The sequence below is a fragment of the Rattus norvegicus genome, chromosome 4, assembly GCF_021556685.1.
Source record: "Rattus norvegicus strain SHRSP/BbbUtx chromosome 4, alternate assembly SHRSP_T2T, whole genome shotgun sequence".
Taxonomy (NCBI): Eukaryota; Metazoa; Chordata; class Mammalia; order Rodentia; family Muridae; genus Rattus; species Rattus norvegicus.
Genome location: NC_141537.1, coordinates 146,353,727 through 146,372,568, shown reverse-complemented (window position 1 = coordinate 146,372,568; position 18,842 = coordinate 146,353,727). Strand labels below are relative to the sequence as shown.

At 41.7% G+C, this 18,842-nt stretch overlaps 2 long non-coding RNA genes across 2 annotated transcripts in view; one reads left to right on the top strand and one right to left on the bottom strand.

The window, feature by feature from the left end:
* The window catches only part of LOC134486832 (uncharacterized), a 247,575-nt gene that overhangs the window by 120,906 nt on the left and 107,827 nt on the right, over positions 1-18,842 (top strand). The gene's annotated exons all lie outside the window — the stretch shown is intronic.
* On the bottom strand, positions 1,655-11,240 carry LOC147995018 (uncharacterized). The gene is made up of 3 exons (XR_015687263.1): positions 10,696-11,240; positions 7,992-8,141; positions 1,655-1,810 (listed from the first exon to the last, which is right to left on the bottom strand). It is a non-coding gene; the product is annotated as an uncharacterized LOC147995018 (long non-coding RNA).

Sequence of the window (18,842 nt, the reverse complement as noted above, 5' to 3'; positions counted from 1 at the left end):
CTAATTACTTCAGATAGGGCACTAAGGACAGATCAAAATAATGGATCACTGAGGTCCAATTTGCTGAGTCAGCAGATTAACTGAGGCGGCTCACAGAGCCATTGGTGAGGGAGCTCACCATGGGCGGCCACCAAAATAGATGCCTCACCATGAAGTTCCACCCCATTCTAAATGAGGAACTCATGGAAGCTACTTCATGAGGTCCTTATTTCAGTTGACTTTCCACATCTTACATACTATTACAGTTCTGAGCGTCACTTGCAACTAGGGGAGGTGCATGACAGAGATGTCCTCTCTCCACTTCTAATAGGGAGTGTTGGTGACTCTGTTACCATCACCACATCAGCTCCCTGTATTCAATTACCTACTGTGGTGAGTGGCAAAGTAGTGACAACTCCAAAGTGGTGATGGGCGATCATGCTAAACTTGGTGGGGAGGAATAGCGGTGTGATGACTTTGCTAGAGGACAGGGACAGCTGGCTAAGGAGGAACTCTGGAGTCAGACTCAGGAAAGCTGATACACATGAGATACACATGGATACTGTGTTATCTCAGTTGTGTATCCAAGATTCTGTGCCTTGGTTGGTGTTTGCTTATGTCTCTGTCATTTGAGTCTGACAAATCCACCAGCTTCAGCTAATGTTGGATTGAGGGACTCATCTGATGTCAGCTTACTTAGGTGGAGTTAAAGAGACAGCTGTAAAAGGAGGCACAGGGATTGTCTCAGACTAAAATGAACAGCATCTGAATATCTTTTAGGGTCACTTTGCTAGATCGATTTTTCCTCTTTGCATTTTTCCCATTTTCGGTTCCTCTTTGCAATTTTAAAAGGATTTATACATAGATTTCCTTGTATAAATCCAAGAAGAAAGAAGCAAAACAGAGCCTTGCTTTTCTGGGCCTTAAAACACCAACAAGATCATGTGAAACCTGCTAACAGTGCAAATCTTTATCCCCAAAGACTCAGAAAATGTGTCCCAGAGTTCACAACAATACCTTCATTTCAGGATTTAGTCACAGGAAGGAAGCCAAGGGCCTGGCCTGTGTGTAATATTTTTACTCATATAAACCTGAGCAGTAGGTAGCTTGCAATGGCTTTCTTCCTTAGAACTACCTCAGGAAAATGTGTACTTTACTGAGTATTATTACTTGGGTATGTGCAGCACATTGTTTTTGTAACAAACCACAGAGATGAGTGCACATCAACTTCTTTTTTTATTAGCTACCATCTCAGGGGTTTTGTTACAAAAAACAATAAGCTGTATATACCCAGATAATAATACTCTGTAAAGTACACATTTTCCTGAGATAGTTCCAAGGAAGAAAGCTAAGATCCTGTATTCCTAACATGCTGTTAGAAGTCATAAGACACTGACCTCTGCCCTCATACTAGGTGTCAAAGACATAGACTAAATGTAACTGTTGTGTTACGGACCTAGAGTCAAGTGGTCACAGATTCAGAACCAACATCACTGTATATTCCCAGCTTCTTCTAGTCCCCAGACTTGTATCTCAAGTCTGAAGTGATGCTGAAATCAGATATGACAGCAATATTCATAAACATCCAACCTATCATTTGACATGCCATTAATCTTCCATGACTATAAGCTTCTCATTATGTTATTAATAATAAATCCTGCTAATTCAATGCAAATTAGTCACAGACATTTGTTTTATAATCCTTGTCATCTTATTTCACTCGTTTTATTTTGTTACAGAGTGAGACAATGTGACGCCGATCTCTTACAGAATTTGATGAGAAATGGTCTTTTTTCAGGTCACATGATTCCATCCCACAAGATACTAAGTTCTGAACAAACAGAAGAGAAGACTCAATGACTACTGATAACATCAAGAGCACAAATGCACCCACAGCCCCTTTTCCTTTACTTTCTCTCACTTTTATTTCTGTATTTGTGATGAATATGAATATGGCCACCCATGAAGTTATGGGTGTAGGCTAGAGGTTGACTTCATATTTTTCTTAATGCTCTCCACTATTTTCTGAAACATGTTTTCTTAGTGCATCTAGGCCTTGTAATTTCAGAATTTCAGATAGATTGGCTAGGTATTGAGACCCAGTGACCTGTCTGTGTGTAGATTCTCCAACACTGGAGTTATTGACATGCACTGCTAGGCCTGGATTTTATGTGGATGCTGGAGATTTGAACTTAGATTCTCATGCTTGTCCAGTGAGCACCTTACCCCACTGAACCATTTCATCAGCCCACAAACTCATCTTTCTATGGGCAGCAACTATGTAAGTTAAAAACTGGAAAATAGTAGAATTTATGTTTGATGCATATACATAGTATTGACATAACAGTCTGATTAGAATGATCATGTATTGTCATGATTATTTTGAAAACTCCCTCATCAACATGAAAAACCTTATAATTCTAACAGTGAGAAGACCGGTAATCTAAATAATAAACAAAGCTACAAAGTATCTCTGCTGTATGGTTGAGGTTCAGCACAAGTACCAGCAGCCTTTGCCTCATCCCCTGCCTCAGAGCCTGAGAGTATAACTTGGGTGATTGATGAACCTATTCAGTTGCTTTGGGGATGTTTTTTCACCCTTGTTGGACAGATCTCATTTTAATTTTTGTGTTGTCCATAAATATCTTCAGCTTGAATGACTGGATGATTACTAACTTTCACACCCAGGAAACTTGCATACACAGCTTTGGGCCCATGTTTCTGTTCCTGTGTGGCACACAGCTGGTTATGCTGACTGCCAGAAGGTGGATACGTTGGAATAAGTTTGCATTTAGTAAATATTCACTGGAGTTTTCACTCTATGGTGAGGCCATGATTCCTAGAGTAAAAATATGAAAGAGTAGAAATGTGAAAGTAAAAACAGGCCTTCCAGTCTTCCAGCTGTGCCACAGCTCTCCATACCCAAACCCTGCATGGAGAGAGCTGGTCTCCTAGGAGTGCTGTTACTCCTAAGTTCACAGGTGAGACCACCACTTTTGCTCAGATAACTGACCAAAAAGGGAACCACTGGGAGACCACAGGGCACAGGAACCACAGAGCAGCCTAGGACAGGATCTTTCTGGTGTCTATCTGAGTTCCAGAGGTAAGCCAGTGAAACAGCTCTCCCTACCCAAATTCTGCCCAGAAAGAACTGGTTCCTCAGGAATGCTGACACACCAAAGATCACAGGCTCATAGGAGGGACAGGCTCCAGTCAGAGACAGCAAGATCAACTAACACCAGAGATAATCAGATGGCAAGAGGCAATCACAGAAACCTAAGCAGCAGAAACCAAGACTACTTGCGATCATCAGAAACCAGTTCTCTCACTACATCAAGTCCTGGATACTCCCCTCCCCGCCAAAAAAAGCAAGATTCAGATTTAAAATCACATCTCATGATGATGATAGAGGACTTTAAGGACATAAATAACTCCCTTAAAGAAATACAGGACAACACAGGTAAACAAACAGAAGCCCCTAAAGAGGAAACACAAAATCCCTTAAAGAATTACAGGAAAACACAACCAAACAGGTGAAGAAATTGAATAAAACCATCTAGGATCTAAAAATGGAAATAGAAACAATAAGGAAATCACAAAAGGAGACAATCCTGGAGATAGAATTCCCAGGAAAGAGATCAGGAGTCATAGATACAAACGTCAACAGCAGAATACAAGAGATAGAAGACAGAATCTCAGGTACAGAAGATACCATAGAAAACATCGACACAAGAGTTAAAGAAAATGCAAAATGCAAAAAGCTCCTAACCCAAAACTTGCAGAGAACACAATGAGAAGACCAAACCTAAGGATAATACATATAGAAGAGAGCAAAGATTCCTAACTTAAAGGGTCAGTAATCTTCAACAAAATTATACTTCTATGATCTGCTCAATTTCCTGACCCTCTGTACATCTCTTCCATCTCCTCCCACACTCAATTTTGCCCCTCTTTTCCCCTTCCCCCTCCGTTCTTCCTCCCAAGTCCCACCCACTCTCTTCTTCCCTTGATTATTTTATTCCACTTTCTAAGTTGAATGAAGCATCTGCACTCTGGTCTTTCTTCCTTCTGAGCTTCATGTGGTCTGTGAGTTGTATTGTGGTTATCCCAAGCTCTTTGCCTAATATCTACCAGGTTCCTGAGAAAATTGGGCATACTATTACCTGTGGACTCAGTGAGTACATACCATGTGTGCTCTTTTGTGGCTAAGTTACTTCATGTAGGATGATATTTTCTAGATCCATCCATTTGCCTGCGAATTTTATGATGGGGAACTGGGGGTAGCAACCAGAAAGTCTTAGATGCCAGGAAATCAAGAGCCTCCCAGGACCCCAAGGGGATAACATTAGCTTAAAAACCCCACAAGGGGAGGGACAACCTGTAGAGACCATATTGCAAAGCTTCTGTAAGGCAAAGGACACTGTCATTTGGACAAAACAGCAACCAACAGATTGGGAAAAGATCTTTACCAATCCTTTATCTTATAGAGAGCTAATATCCAAAATATACAAAGAACTCAGTAAGTTAGACTCCAGAGAGCCAAATAACCCTATTAAAAATGGGGTATAGAGATAAACAAAGAATTCTCAGCTGAGGAATAGCGAATGGCTGAGTGGCACCTAAAGAAACATCCTAAGTCATCAAGAGAAATCAAATCAAAACAACCTCCGATTCTGCCTCACAGCAGTCAGAATGGCTAAGATAAAAACTCAGGTGACAACAGTTGCTAGTGAGGATGCGGAGAAAGAGGAACACTTCTCTATTGGTGGGATTGCAAGCTGGTACAACCATTCTGGAAATCTGTCTGGAGTTTCCTCAGAAAATTGGGCATACTATTACCTGTGGACCCAGCTATACCACTCCTGGGCATATACCCAAAAGATGCTCCAACATATAACAAAGACATATGCTCCACTATGTTCACAGCAGCCTTATTTATAATAGCCAGAAGCTGGAAAGAACCTAGATGCCCTTCCACAGAGGAATGGATTAAAAAAATATGGTACATCTACATAATGGAGTACTACTCAGCTATCAAAAACAATGACTTCATGAAATTCATAGGCAAATGAATAGAACTAGAAAATATATATCAACCTGAGTAAGGTAACACAATCACAAGAGAACACACATGATATGTAATCACTGACGAGTGAATAGTAGCCCCAAAGGTCATAATACCCAAGGCCATAATTCATGGACCATCTGAAGCTCAAGAAAAGGGACAACTAAACTGCACATGCTTCAGTCCTTCTTAGAAGGGGGAACAAAAATATTCATAGAAGGAGATGTGTAGACAAAGTTTGGAGCAGGGAGTGAAGGAATGGCCATTCAGAACCTGCCCCACCTGGGGATCCAGCCCATATTCATACAGCCACCAAACACAGACAAATGCCAAAAGTGCACACTGACTATAGATGTCTCCTGAAAGACTCTGCCAAAGCATGACAAATACAGAGGCCAATATTTGCAGCCAACTGTTGTAAAAATATATTAAATAGAAAGGTATAGGTGTCTTTTACCCTGCTAGGTCTGGCACCTCAGTGCCCCAAATATCTGCTAGATGTCTTGGCGGAAACACATCCCAGCTGCATGCTTTCCTACACTCAAACTCTCAATAAAAGAACACATAACACAGTAATCTTAGATCCAATTGGTAAGATATAATTGCCCACTTAAACATACAAAGCCCAGTATCATCCATCTCTAAGGAACATTAATAACAACCTGTAAATACACGGAGCAGAATCTTAACATCACCTGCCATGGCTCCTCACCCTCTCCCTCCTGTCTCTCCTTTCTGTTCAAGTCTCCTCCTCTTCCTTCAAACTTCTCTCCTGCCCATCCTTCCTTCTCCTCCAATGACAGACCTCCTTCTATCTTGTACCTGCCCCTCACCTGTACTTTACAAATTCAATGGGGAGGTGGTTCTGGTGAAGTCACCTGAGTTCTGAGTAAGTGACTAGGCAGCTGTCCTTGGGACAGTGGAATTAGCATCAAAATACAGATAACTTCAGGGCAAACCACAATGGCCAACCACTGAACTGAGAATGTAGTCCCCATTGGAGAAGTTAGAGAAAGGATTCAAAGAACTGAAGGGGTTTACAATCCCATAAGAACAGCAATACCAACCAACCAGAGCTCCCAGGGACTAACCCACCATCCAAAGAGTGCACGTGGACAGACCCACGGCTCCAGCTGCATATGTAGCAGAGGATGGCCTTGTTGGACACCAAAGGGAGGAGAAGCCTTTAGTCTTGCCAAGGCTGGACCCCACAGTGTAGTGGAATGTCAGGGTAGGGAAGCAGGAAGGTGTGGGAGGGTGGGTGGGGGAAAGGGGATAACATTTGAAATGCAAATAAAAATTTCAATAAAAGAAAAAAGAATGAGTAAAAAATGATGAGTTATAATATCATAATCTAGACATGGTTGTCTAAATTGTTGGTATTAATGATATACAGCCACCATGGCCTAGACTCTAAAACATATCAATTTGAAGATGACAGTGTCTATAGTATACAAGGGCACAATGTAGCAACGCGCATCCATGTCTGAGTCTGGCTAGCGTTCAGTAGCTGCTCATTTCCTTATGCTTGATATCACTAACCTGAGAGAATATAGTTGACCATGGTAAGACTGGAGTAGTAAGAGGGGCAGAAGGCTGGCTGGTCACACTGCATCCAAAGTCAGGGAACAGTGAACATAGACTGGATACAGACTATGACATCTTGTGATCCTTCCTCTAGCAAGGCTCTACAGCTCTCTCAAATAGTACCACCAAAGAGGACAGCATGCAATCATATTAGCCTATGTGGGACCTTTCACATTAAAACCAAAGCACTCCTTATTGTGAGCAGATTTTGTCCATGTCTTTGAAGCCACTATTCTGACCTACCTTTACACCCTCAGATTGGGTAAGAGAAAATTCGCTATATTCAAGGAGTATCTAGGTGCTAGATAGATAGATGGTTTAGCAGTTGCTGCTCTTGCAGTGGCCTCAGGTTCTAGTCCCAACACTCATACAGTGACTCACAACTGTTTGTAACTCCTGGTTCAGGGGGTCTAACATCATCTCCTGGCCTGGTACCAGGCACCTAAGTAAATGTACAGATATATATTCAGGTAGGACACTCATACATACAAAACATAATAAAATTAAAAAATAATTTTGCCTATAGATGCCTATTTTTAAAGTTACTAACATTTTACTTGCTGCTAAGTCAGAGCGATGTTGCTGAAAACGTAGCCTATACAGGTCCATGGTATCTGTTCTTGTTTCACGCACACAGTGCACAGGTAGCCCTTGTGCTCTGTTTAAATACCTCCATTTAATAGTACAAAGACTGGTCTTGATTGTCAGTTTGACTAGATTTAAAAATCTCCATAGAAACCTGCCCTTGGTTGCTCCATGGAAGTGCTTCTAGAAAGTGTTAGCACAGGATAAAAACCTACCCTGAATGTAAGCAACATCAACCCATGAGCTGAAGTCCTAAAAGAAAAAGGAGAAAGCAAGCTGAGTACCACTCTTTCTCCCTCTACTTCCTGAATGCAGGGACAATGTGACAAGCTGCTTCCTGCTGGCACCGACGTGCTGTCCCTGCCACGATTGACTGAACTCCTTAGGTTGCCATTGACCGTATTTTATCACAGAGAAGAGGAGAGCAATGGATACAAAGGACTCCCTGGGATAGCTGTGGCTCCTGTCCTTAGATCATCCATAAACTATCAGGAGCAGGCATGTGAAACCACAAACAGAAATGGGAATACTTAATCCAGGGTCTCAGTCATTTAATATTTTAAGTATGAAGTAATTTTTCTGTGTCTAGAGAACTATTTGTCTTTCAGTTGGATCCCAACACCAGAAAACATTTTTTCCAACAGCTTTCCTCGGTCTCCACTCTTACAGCATGCCTTCCACATATATATGGGTTAAGTCCCTACTATATACATACATAGGGTTCTGCAGGGTTTGTTTTGTTTTCCTTTCCACTGATTTGTATTTATTTACTTACCATTGTATTCTGAGTGCTAAGCAGATTGACACACAGTAGGTGTTCAGTACAGGCTGATGACTTATTAGCTGCATCGTTTGTCAGACCAGGGCAAGCCATGTAGAATTATAATAGTAACTCCTTTAGAGTTGCAGCTGGTTTGCTTGTATCCTAGTTAATGAAATGGGCAAAGAAATGGTTTGTGACCAGTAGGGGGAGCTCCATCCCTCAAAAGTTTCCTGTGCCTTCTAGGAAATCTTAGGTTTGTGTGAGTTTGCGTCTTCTTAGAATATGGGAGGCAGCTGGAGCAAATACGGAAGGGGTAGGACGGAAGAGAGGAGAGGAAATGATGTAATTATGTCTTAATTAAAATTTTAAAATATTAGTGGGACAAAAGAGGGACCTAGAGTACTTAGAGGGGGCACTTTGTCCCAAGCAGAAGCAGAAGTAGCCACGGCAGAAGCAGCAGAAGCAGCAGAGAGTTTTTAACACGTGGCTTCCCTTTCCATTCCATTCCTTTTCCTACCCAACTTCCCTTGTTCGGTCTTTCAGGAGTCAGGTGCTGCATAGCCACAAGGATGTGTGTGCTCTGAGAAGTGTCAGTTTTGTCTGTGTACAAACATCATGGAAAGGAACATCCATTCCCAATTGTGGACAGTGTGGATCAGTCAGTCACTCTCTGATGCAGTCCGGAGACACAGTGCAGGCTGAGGAGATGGGACAGACGGGAAGACAGATAGGAGGGGAAAACTGCTCATGTCTGGTCCTGGCTCCTGGTTCTTCCTCCATTACAAATTAATGCTGAATTTGAATGTGTGAACCAATGAACTGCTTACACTTTTCAAGGTTCCTGATCTTGACAAATTGTCCATACATTCTTTTGATACCCTCTGAAGATATATGGAAATGAAAGGAAAGCTGTGTGGGATGACGAACAAATTGAATAATGGAAATAGTTTTAGGGATTATCAGATTTGGGGTGACGAGGCTAATGTTGGCTTGCAAGTTCTGTTCTCTTAATGGTGTTTGCCTATTAAGATGAATTGATACATTTTGTTTTGGCTTAGTTGAAAATGATTAGTCATGCCTACCTTGGATCTGGTAGTGGACAGTTGCACACCAATAAAGATTTTGTAATCCCTGAGTAGTCTAATGACCTCTCATTTTGAAGAAGTGAAGAACTGTCCTGTCTTTAAAGTTATGCAGAAAATTAGTGGTAAGGAACAGCCTGGCAGTCAGATGTCCTGACTCAGCTAAAATGTTTATTACCATCATGCCATCCAGTTCTATTCATGATTCTTCCGTGTATTCTTGTGTAAGCTTTCTGTAGGAAGGGGAGTAGAAAAACTGAGAGGGAGATTCCCAAGAAAGGGTGGCAGTAATGTGGGCATTGATTGTGTGCAGCTTAGCCTGCTGGTATGTTTACATAGGAATTAGAAGCTAGCCTGGGCTGCATAGTGAAACTATATGTGCTTGGTTTCGACCGCTTGGCTTCTGGAAAAGGCAGGAGTGAAGGCTATACAGGAGAGAAAAGAAAGTGAATCAGTGGGCATTGGAAAGATCAGATTACAGAGCAGAATCGAGGAGTGGGTGAGGCATAAACACGTTGGGGGCAAGATGGGGAGAGAAGCTTAGGGACATGAGAACCCCTTCCCCCCCCCTCTCTCTCATCTATCTATCTATAGCTATATCTACCTCTTCCTCCCCACCCCCCTCTGTCACTGGCTCACTAAGGCAGAAGTGGGAGATATTGTTTCTACTATCCTTCCACAAGAGTACTGAGAATGTTAAGGATGCTACGTTCAGTTTGATTCTGACTTAATATGTTTGTTGTTGAGCAGGCTTGACCCACCACTGAGTTCTTACAGGAGTTAGTGGAGAAGAAGAGTGATAGGGGCTTCTCAGAATCTTTCTTACCATACACTCACTGGCTCTGTTTACTCTGGATAAATTACCTCATTTTTATGTGCCCCAGTTTCCTAATCTGTAAAAGGGGGGAATGGTTGCTATGGAAGACAATCAGAAGAATTATAGAAATTGCCTAATGTAAAAAAGTTCATAGGCATCTGTACATACATGTATATGTGTGTACCCACAAACGAGTGCAATGCAAGTGTTAACTTTTCCATTTGTTTGACATATATTTCACAAGGCTAGACTACTCTCAAATTCATAATCCTCCTGCGTTAGCTCTCCCACTACTGGAATTATACGCATGTAGCAACATACTGGACTAGAGCAATTTTTAAATTCACAAGTATAAAATCTATCATCGGTCGGTCATTTAATTTATCTATTTGTGTTGTTGTTATATATGTGTGTGCTGTGTGTGCACGTGTGTGGGTGTATGCCTCTTTGTGCATGTCAGGGCCAGAAGGCGAAGTTGGGTACCCTGTTTTATCATGCTCCACCCTTTTCTCTGCCAGGATCTGGAGCTAGACTGATGGCTCATGAGTCTCCGGAACCCTGCCCCTGCCCTCCAGCCCTCTTGATTCTGCAGCCATGCTTAGCTTTTTAGTATGTTGTTGATTTGAATGCAGGGTCTCATGCTTGTAAAGTAAGCGTTCTGTCCATTCAGCCATCACTCCAGCCCAAATCATCCTTATTTATAATTCTGTGAATTATATTTTCATATATATTAAGTTAATCAGCATATGCATTGCTTCTCATAGATTTTTTAAAATTTTTTTTAACTAGGGAGACTGTTTCAAGTGTGTTCTCTTACCATGTATTATTGATGATTGTTCTGAAAACTTGAGGTATCATAGCTAACTCTATGTTTATTTTCCTTCCCATTTTATATATACATTTAAATAATTTATATCATGGCATGCCCCTCGGAGGCCATGCATACAGCAAATGGATATAGATGCACAGGGAAGAAGAAATATCTTCTCTTAAAGCTCAAAGTTCAGAACTCTTAAGATGAACTATCTGAGTCAAGAATCCAGATATTCAATTTCTTGGTGGTGCAGCCACAAATCTAAGAAACTGCTTTGCAGAATAGAATCAATTAAGCTTTGAAATTCTCTGAGTCCAAACTCGGCTTGAATGACTTGGCACCCTGCTTTGATGCATCAATTGTGATGCCATTGAATTCTTCACCTTGTAGATAATGAGCTGATAAGAGATCTTTTCTGATCAGTGCCCTTGTAGGTTATCAGAAAGGCTCCAGGTTACCCCACTAGTCTGTGGTAGGTCAGTAGCTATGGATTGCATAGGGGGGTGGCACCTTGCCAGTGGACTCTCAGTGTTGAGATGGCCTCTGCTGATGGAATATTGATCTCAGGTCTCTTGGCAACAAAGGAATTCAGGAGTGAGCAGTAATAAAACAAGCCCCTATTTAGTTTGCTGGGTAGCTGCCACCCTGTTAACTCTTCTTTTATGTAACTGGGCCTTTCAGTCCCAGGAGAAACATGTGTTGTCTTTCTTATAAAATGGATCTTGATAGAACTTGGGAAAAAATGTGCTTCAAGAAAAGCCACAGAGGAGATCCGTTGTAGCCACCAGCGGTCAGTAACCACCATTAGAAACAGAAGCACTTCAAAAACATAGATCTAGGAAGGTGGCAAAATTGATGAAGGGCTTGCCTTAGGAACAGGAAGACACAGTGTTGATCCCCAGAACCCATATAATAAAACCTGAGTGTGGTAGTCTGATCCTTGTTGTCCTATTTCTGGGAGGTAGGGTAGGGGGGCGAGCATTAGAGATTGATTTCCTAAAGCTTCTTAGCCAGTGATAGATTATACTTCCAAAATTAAAAACTAAAGGTAGATGATACCTAAGGGTGTCTTCTGGTCTTTTCACACATGACACATGTATCCAAGCATACACAGACACAGACAAAAGCACACAAATAAAATTTTTTAAAGGGCTCAAAGCAAAGGTGATTTTCAAGCCATGTTGTAACTGAGGCTTCCTACAAGGGCTCCTAATGGCGGAAAGGGAGGTGATGGTAGGCCATCATGTCTGATGCAGGAAGAAGGCCTTAAACTTGATGATGAGGTACAGTATCCGCTGCTCGTGTCTCTGAGACAGACCCTGAGGTAGGATGGAGCTGTGCAAATTAGAAGCCTGGTTTGCTGGAGTACTTTCAATTACGTTATTTCCAGAAGCCATGGCACAGACGGCGTTCTTACTCGGTTTTGTAGGGTAACTTTCAGTCCTTTGTTTCACAGACGAGAATATGAGGCTTTGAACTTTCCTTATCACTCTTCTGGTGCTTTCTTAATGGGTGTGCTTTACTTCAGTCATGTTTTCTTGGGTACAGGAGGGCAGAAGCTTATCCCTTGCCAGGATCTATGCTCAGCCCATTAGCTCTATCTGTTTTAGATAGAAGGTATATAGCATGTGGAGTGTTTTCTTCTTTTCTTAAGAGCAGGTCCTCAAACTAGACCCATAGCGACTAATTAAAACTATTTGATGTTATTAAGTATGTGTCTTGATTGTATCTGTTATGACTGAGCACACAAATGCACAGAATTCAGTTCACAGTGTGTGTGTGTGTGTGTGTGTGTGTGTATGTGTGTTTGTGTTTGTGTGTGTGTGTGGGGTGGGTGGAACATATTTGCATGTTAATATGGCTGTGTACATGAGTTCCTGAAGGGATATGTTTTCATGTAAAGGCCAGAGGTCAATGCTATGGATTTTCCTTAATACCTTCTCCCCCTCATTGTTGTTGTTATTTAACAGAGTTTCTTGCTGAACTTGAGGCTCACCAATTTGGCTAAGCTGGCTTGTCAGCATGCTCCAGGTATCCTCCTGTCTCTACTTCCACAGCTCTGGGGTTACAGATGTATACTGCCTTGGCTTGGTTATATCTGGGCTATAGTGAGACTGACCATAATGAAAGGGCAAATGAGGAGATACTGAGCTGCTTAGTGCATGATGGAGAGGATGGAGAGAGAGAGAGAGAGAGAGAGAGAGAGAGAGAGAGAGAGAGAGAGAGAGAGTTAGTTCAGGAGTTACCTTTGAAGTCCCTCCCTTAGTGATTTACTTACTCCAGCTAAGATATTACCTCTCAAAATGGTGGCGCTAGTGGAGACTTTAGGTGCCTTCAACGTCTAAAGCTCTGAAGGACAGTACAGATTCAAACGTAACAATGGTTTCCTAATGAATTGGTCCACGGGGAAAACCTTATCCAGGCTTCCATATGCTCATCTCTGGGAAGATTCGCCACTTGCAGTTACACTCAAATCTTGTAGAAGAAAAATTATTCTTTTTTGAAATAATTTTTCACATCTGAGAGCACAGCTCTCTGTACCCAGATCCTGCTGGGAGAGAGCTGGTCTCCCAGGAGTGCTGACACCTGAGAGCACAGGTGAGACCACCTCTTCTGCTCAAATAGCTGGCCCAAGAAGAACCCACTACTGAAACTAATAGAAGAGAAAGTGGAAAAGAGCCTTGAACACATGGGCGCAGAGGACAATTTCTTAAACAGAGCACTAATTGCTTATGCTCTAAGATCAAGAATCGACAAATGGGACCTCATAAAATTGCAAAGCTTTTGTAAGCCAATGGACACCGTCATTAGGACAAAATGGCAACCAACAGATTGGGAAAAGATCTTTACCAATCCTACATCCAATAGAAGGCTAATATCTAATATATACAAAAAACTCAAGAAGTTAGACTCCAAAGAGCCAAATAACCCTATTGAAAAATGGGAAACAGAGGTAAAAAAGAATTCTCAACTGAGGAAACTAGAATGGCCGAGAAACACCTAAAGAAATGTTCACCATCCTTAGTCATCAGGGAAATGCAAATCAAAACAACCCTAAGATTCCACCTCACACTAGTTAGAATGGCTAAGAACAAAAACTGGCAAGGATGTGGGGAAAGAGGAACACTTCTCCATTGTTGGTGGGATTGCAAACTGGTACAACCACTCTGGAGGTTCCTCAGCAAATTGGGCATAGCACTATCTGTGAACCCAGCTATACCACTCCTGGGCATATACCCAAAAGATGCTTCATCATATAACAAGGACACATGCTCCACTATGTACATAGCAGCCTTGTTTATAATAGTTAGAAGCTGGAAAGAACCCAGATGTCCTTCAACAGAGGAATGGATACAAAAAATATACATTTACACAATGGAGTACTACTCAGCTATTAAAATCAATGACTTCTTGAAATTCATAGGCAAATAGATGGAACATAGAAAATATCCTGAGTGAGGTAACCTAGTCACAAAAGAACACACATAGAACGCACTCACTCTTAAGTGGATATTAGCCCAAAAGCTGGTAATACCTAAGATGTAGTTCACAGGCCACATGAAGCTCACGAAGAAAGAAAATAAAAATATGGATGTTTCAGTCCTTCTTAAAAGGGTGAAAAAAATAACTCTCGGGAGGAAATATGGAGACAAAGGACTGAAGGAAAGGCCATCCCATAGACAGCCACCAAACCCAGACAATATTCTGGATGCTAAGAAATGCATCCTGTCAGAGCCTGACAAATACAGAGGTGGATGCTTGCAGCCAACTATTGAACTGAGAACGGGGTCCCTAATGGAGGAGTTAGAGAAAGAACTGAAAGAGTTCAGGGGTTTGCAACCCCATAGGAAGAACAACAATATCAACCAACCAGATGCCCCAGCCCAGGGACTAAACCATCAACCAAAGAGTACACATGGAGGGACCCAGGGCTCCAGCTGTGTGTATAGCAGAGGATGGCTTTGTCAGGCATCAGTGGAAGGTGAGGTCCTTGGTCCTGTCAGGCTCAATTCCCCAATGTAGGGGAATGCCAGGGTGGGGAGTCCGGAGGGACTGGGTGTGTATGTTTGGGAGTACCCTTATAGAAGTAGGGGGAGGGGGAATAGAATAGTAGGTTTCTGGAGGGGAAAGCAGAAAAGGGGATTAAAATAATTCTTGTAGTATAAATTATTATTATTAGTTGTTATTATTTGACATGGGGTCTCTCTTTCTAGCTCTGGCTATCTTAGAACTCACTGTGTAAATAAGGCTGCCTGCATCTGCCTTCCAAGTGCTTAGATTAAAGGTGTGTGCCACCACAACTGACTGAAAAATCTTCTTTGCATGGTTCCCCCTCTTTAACTAAAATTGATCTAGATTTTTACTTGGGCAATGGGGATCTGAACTTAGGTTCTCATGGTTGAATGACAAACACCTTACTCATTAAACCATCTCCTCAGGCCCTTCTAGCTCATTTTGTACACATACCTGTCTACCTACTATAGTTATTGTTTTGAATTTTGCTGGTCCTGTTATGTCTAGTCACTCTGATGCTATAGTCATATCAACCTAAGAGGTATCAAGGCATGAATGTGTTGCTAAGTAATGTCAAATACAAAGCTGAAGTTTTCTTGATGGTGACCAATATGAACTATGTCAGCATCGTAGAATTCTATGGTAACATTACAGTTAAATCTCATGAGAATCACTTGGCTGGAACTTTTTCTTCATTTTTGCTTTACCTAAATATCATCTCCTCAGGGAATTCCTTCCTCACTACTCTTTCTAGAGCGGTTTTTCCAACAGCCCCAACTAGAAAGACGATCATAGCGTCAAACACCGTTTCCTGCAGTGAAGGCTACAGAAGCAAAATCAATTTTTGCTTCTGCAAATATGAACATATCTGATAACAGAGATGAGAATTTTCATCAAAGAACTTGCCCTATGCTGCTTTGCACAGTCAACAGCATGCTAACTGGACCCTAAGGCCTGTGAAGAGAGTCTCTATGTCTCACTTGTTTTTGTGTCTCTTGTGCCTAGTCCAGGCTCCCAGGAAGCATCAGTTAAATAAGGCAGAGAACACATGGAGCTTTAGCAGGAATCCAGGATGGGAATTTGAATGGGTTCTTGCCTTAACTCTCTGAGGTTCAATGCTGTCCCCTCTGAGAACATACATACACACACACTCATAAAAACCTCTCAGAGGCAACTTGTAAGGAAGTCATTGTGGGTGCAGCTTGCATTCCTGTTCCTTTCCGGGGCTTTTATTTCAATGGTTGTAAACTAGCAGATGTGTTATACTGTGAATCAGCATTGAGCAAGATCCCAAGGGAGGAAAAGATGAGCTAACAGCAACTTCTCCTCCTGTGCTTCCCATGGCTGCAGTTACTGCAGTATCTGGCCCGGTTTGTGAGCATAGAGGGGTTAAGCCAGATACTTGCTTTGTGTTTGAGAAAATAAAGGCCCTTGATTTTCCCCAGGGGTTCCAGTAGGGCCAGGAGGTATATCAGAGTGACAGATGCCTAAGAGAAACAATTTACACAGGGAAGCATTTAGTTTGGTCCTCTGCCAGAGAGCTTTCCGTACACAGTTGGTTGGCTTGGTTGTATCAGAAGCTGACGTCGTGGAGGGGAGAGTGGCAGATCAAAGCTGTTCAGCTCGTGGTAGACAGGACTTAGTATTGAGGAAGGCTTGGGGAATCAGAAATTCCCCTTAAAGCTTCTCTCTTATAGATCCACTTATACGAGCTAAGATATCACCTCTCCAGATAGTGCCATCATCCGAGGAACATGCCCTGAAGTTAGGGATCTCCAAGGACATTTTGGGTCAAAACCTAGCAATGGCTTTTCAATGAACTTACCCAGGGCGAGAGCCTTATTGAGGCTTCCACACACAAATCTCTGGGATGATTCCTGGCCAGTCACATTTGAATTTGATCCTGTGAGAGAGAAAATTATTCTTTGCATGGTTCTCATTTATAATCAAAATTTATCAAGGAAAATTTCTGTCAATCTTATGTTCAGTCACTGCTTCCTTAGCCTGTCTGCGGTTGAACTGAAGGCCTCACCGATGCCCAGCAAGTGAAGTGATATTGAACATCCCCAACCTTTTCCTTCCTTATGGCAATATCTTTATATTTCCCTCATTTCTTACTAATATCCTCTCTACTACTGTCTCCCCCACATGAATTCATATTTCTTTGAGATTCTGAAGCAATTAAGAGATTTTTCAGCATATATTATTACCAGTGGATCACCTCAAACATATGGGGATTTTGTTGTTTTTTTTCCTCTGTTGAAATTTTGTTGACTGTAAACAGGAGTCATTTTCAGAGAGTTACACCTCTGGTTTATTGTCACTGAGTTCTAGAGTGACTTTGCATGTCTCCATAAAATTACTCTTCTTATATTGCCTATGATCAAGATGAGTTAAAAATGACCTCCTTATTGTAAGTAGATTGTAATATGTTAGAGGTCCTTAGAGTGATGCCACTGGGTGGTGTGGAACCTGTAGAAAGACCCAGTGGGATTTCTTTATGTCATTGGAGATCCCATCCAGAGGACTGTGAAATAGCTTCTTCCTCTTTAGCTTAGTGGCTTTTAAGGAAACTGTTTAGTTCACCACATACCCTTTGCCATTGTCATCCAGAGTGTTTATCAAAGGTCTAAGGCAGTGGGTCTGCCTGACCTTGGACTAGAATTTCTAAAACCATGAACCACAGTACCCAGTACCATATTTCTCTTGATAAACTTACTGTCTCATATGTTTGTTATAGTAGTGTAAAGCCAACTGATACATGGATTTCAAATCTTCCCATCATACCTGGTACAGGACTCTAGCACTGCAAGAGACATATTGCTTTATATTTTGCATATTGTCTTCCTGAAAATTCTTGTCTTTATTTCTGAGAGAATAAGCAAATTGAGTGAAATGGTTTCTAAACTGTTCATTATATTCGATGACCCTAAATTATTCTAATCCTCCCTGCTGGTGAAACAATACATTACTTGAATTTATTATGATGGCTATGATTCGGAAGCTCAATCCTTGCAAGAACTGAAACAATTAAGACTGTGCAAAAAAAAAATAAAAAGCCCAACAACATAGTTAAATGAATAGCAGAAGTGTCACAGGGAATGTTGGCATGAGGACTTAGGCACTATGGTATCCTGGCCAGGTTTGTGGATACAAATGCATATGGATGCATCACCTGTCAATTAAAAAGCCAACAGCCTATAGGAAAGGCTAGAAGAGAAGGTGGGATGTTCAGGGAGGTAGAAAAAAATCTGGCAGAAAGCCAAGAATGGGTGATTCATCTGGAAAAATATGACAGGACGAGCACATGATACCTGAGCACAGGCATCCAGGCACCTGACAGAGTGTAGATTAGAGTTATGATCCTGTCAGAGAAGAGCCTAGCTACATGGCCAAGGTTTTTGTAAATATATTTTGAGTCTAGAACTTATTTCTGGAAGCATTGGGTTGAGAGGAAGAACCATGACCAAACTTCTATACTGGATCAGCAACTGTATATCTATTCTCCTACAGTTTGTTTATTTATTCGAATAAGTCATGTGTGTGTGCGTGTGTGTGTGTGTGTGTGTGTGTGTGTGTGTGTGTGTATGTGTGTAGGCCAGAGGTCAACTATTTCACATGTCTGATAGACTCTTAGGGACCTAGAACTCATTGATTAGGCCAGAGGAGTGGCTGGCTAGGGTGCCACAGGGATTCCCCTGTCCCCACCTTCTCAGAATTGAAATTATAAACCTATGCCACCATGACTATCTTTTATTTTATATGTGTACTATGGCTCCAACTCAGGTCCTGATGTTTGCATAGTGAGCCTTTTACCAGTTGAACCATTTTTCCAGCTCCAGTTTTTACACATTTTAAATTAGTAATTCTTGTAGGATTTTGGGACAGTGGAGGATGTGACTTTCTGCTCCCAGGCATGCTAGATGATGTGAGGAAGCAGAGTTCTGGACTGTAACTTTTTTCATTCTATCCTTAAGACTATGGAGTTGTGAGGAATGGGAAGGGGTTGGTTAGTTCTGCAGACAATGGGAGCAGGCATGCAAGAGTTCACACAAGGGTTGTGGCATGTTCTGCCTCAACCAGAAGTGACTTTAGTCTGGTGTTTGATGCTACTCTATCATTGTGCATCAGGAGAG